Raw genomic sequence first — 2,761 nt, 5'->3', positions numbered from 1 at the left:
TTTTATCCATTTGTCACTCTAGGTCTTTTGATTAGAGAGTTTGGTCCATTCACAATTCCTTCCTATCTTCCTTCTTTAAAAGTGATTTTCTCTAGTAGTGTTTTCAATTTTTATATTTTTCACAATCAAGCGAAGTTTATTTCAAGAATAAAAGGATGGTTTTAACATCTAATAATCAACTGGTGACCATATTAACAGAAAAAAGGGGGGGAGAGGAAATGTTGTTCATCTTAACAGATTCAGAAAATGCATTTGGTAAAGTCCACTACTCATTCATAAAAACTCTCAGCAAATTTGGAATAGATAAGAGCATCCTTAATCTGATAAAGAATATCTAAAAAACTCCTACAGCAAACATCATACTCAATAGTGAATGACTAAACGCTCTGTCCCTGAGAGTGGAAATTAGAGGTCTCTCTCACCTTCTCTCCTGCAGGAGAGGAGCGCACTTCCAACTCTCCCTACAAGTACTTGGAACTTTCTCTTCGTTCTTCCTAAATAGAATCTCTCTTTGTTACATCTGTTATCCTAAAAAAAAAAACAAAAAACGGAAATAAGATCAGGGTCTCTCCAGTCACTTCTACTTGACACTGTGTTGAAGACCTTATCTTGTTTTTCATTTGTGTATCGATGGCAGGTTGTTTGACAGAAGGTTGCCAGAGGAGCTCTCGTTTACGTCACCGCCCGTCGCCATCTTGGACGCGGGTTGAGTAATAAATTCCCCGGGCACCGACGCGCCTGGTCGGGACCGCGTCAGTCCCTCCGCGTCCCGGTCGCGGTCCTGCGATCGGCTGTCTCGGCGTGGTGCGGAGCGAGGGAAGGGCGGCCCCTGCTCCAGTTTGCGCTGTCATGGCCGCGGTTCCTGAGTTGCGGCAGCAGCAGCAGGAGGAAGATCGCAACACGCTGAGATCTGTATCTGTGGACCTGAAAGTTGATCCCTTGCTGCAGATCGACATACCTGATGCGCTCAGCTACAGACGTAAGGGTAAGTTTACGGTGCACACCAAGACCACACTACCCACGTTTCAGAGGCCCGAGTTTTCTGTTACGAGGCAACGTGAAGACCTTGCGTGGCTACAGGACACTCTCCTACAAACAACAGACTATGCTGGACTTATTATTCTGCCTGACTTTGATGGTCCTCGAGAGAAGATGCAGAAACTAGGAGAGGGTGAAGGGTCGATGACCAACGAAGCATTTGCCAAGATGAAACAAGAACTGGAGGCCGAGTATCTTCCTGTCTTTAAGAAGACCGTGTCTTCCCACGACGTCTTTCTTCAGTGGCTTTCTTCTCACCCTGTTCTCAGTAAAGACCGAAACTTTCGCGTTTTCCTGGAATATGATCAGGATCTAAGTGTTAGACGGAAAAATACCAAAGAGATGTTTGGTGGCTTTTTCAAAAGTGTTGTGAAGAGTGCTGATGAAGTCCTTTTTTTCTGGAGTTAAGGAGGTGGATGACTTCTTTGAGCAAGAGAAGAAATTTCTTATTAATTATTACAACAGGATTAAGGATTCCTGTGACAAAATGACCAGATCTCATAAAAATGTTGCTGATGACTACATCCACACTGCAGCCTGCTTGCATAACCTGGCTTTAGAGGAGCCCATGGTCATCAAAAAGTACCTATTGAAGGTTGCTGAGCTATTTGAGAAACTTAGGAAAGTAGAGGGTCGAGTCTCATCAGATGAAGATTTAAGGCTGACAGAGCTTCTCCAATACTACATGCTCAACATAGAGGCTGCTAAGGATCTCTTATATTGACGCACCAAAGCCCTCAATGACTATGAAACAAAGCTCTGGATAAGGCACAGTTAAAAAGCAGAGACATCAAGGTGGCTGAGGCACACCAGCAAGACTGTTGCCAGAAATTTGAACAACTTTCTGAATCTGCAAAAGAAGAACTGAAGAATGTCAAACGGAAGAGAGTGACAGCATGTAGAAAGAATCTAATCGAAATGTTTGAACTGGAAATAAAGCATGCCAGGAACAATGTCTCCTTCTTGCAAAGCTGCATTGACTTATTCAAGAACAACTGATCTGCCTTTACTAGGAAGGAAGGAAATGAATGTGAAAGAAAGCCACACATCACTTGCACTTAAATCATTGCCACGGAAAACTTAACTAGTTTTGACTTTAGTTTAAAATTATGTGAATAAATATTTTGATTTCTAAAGATCTTAACACTTAACCATGATGGTTTAAAATGTTTTACTGCATGCTATTTGGACATAACTAATCTCATTATACATTTAATACCTCGAAGTGGGCAGAATCGAAATACTGGGGTCTCCTGTAGTTTGTCTTTAGTTAGTAAGAAAGGGCATAGGAGTCATGTGCCTTCTGGAAACAAGTAAAGGCAGTCACTTGGCCAGCGTTTTGTCTCATGTTTTCTTGTGCCTGTGTGCCTACTAATTGTTACGGGGGTGCCGGTTACAACAAATGATTCAGCTGCTTGTTAACAGGTAACAGACAGCAGACATTCCATTCCAAAAAATTTGTTTTTTTTTGCCCAGTTACTCCCATAACCTCAAGTGTTTGTACTATAACAACAGCAAGACATTTTTGTACACATCCCTTTGCAGCTCCATTTTTGTAGGTGGGATATAAATATTTGAGGGAAGGGTATGTAGAGAGACAAATAATAAGGCCTCCTTTAGAAGATAGCCAGATGTCTATTAAGAGAGATGTGAATTCCCTCTGTAAGAGTAGTGAGGGATACTCATGTTCGGGCTTCTGTTTATAATTTTATAAAGTATATAA

General features: G+C 41.8%; 1 pseudogene across 1 annotated transcript; it reads left to right on the top strand.

The window, feature by feature from the left end:
* Positions 1 to 849: 849 nt before the first annotated feature.
* On the top strand, positions 850 to 2,172 carry LOC128586191 (sorting nexin-5-like; annotated as a pseudogene). Its single transcript, XR_008380202.1, has one exon. The product of XR_008380202.1 is annotated as a sorting nexin-5-like (transcript).
* The last annotated feature ends 589 nt before the right edge of the window (positions 2,173 to 2,761 follow it).

This window comes from Nycticebus coucang, chromosome 5, assembly GCF_027406575.1.
Source record: "Nycticebus coucang isolate mNycCou1 chromosome 5, mNycCou1.pri, whole genome shotgun sequence".
Taxonomy (NCBI): domain Eukaryota; kingdom Metazoa; phylum Chordata; class Mammalia; order Primates; family Lorisidae; genus Nycticebus; species Nycticebus coucang.
This window is presented reverse-complemented; position numbering and strand designations above follow the sequence as displayed.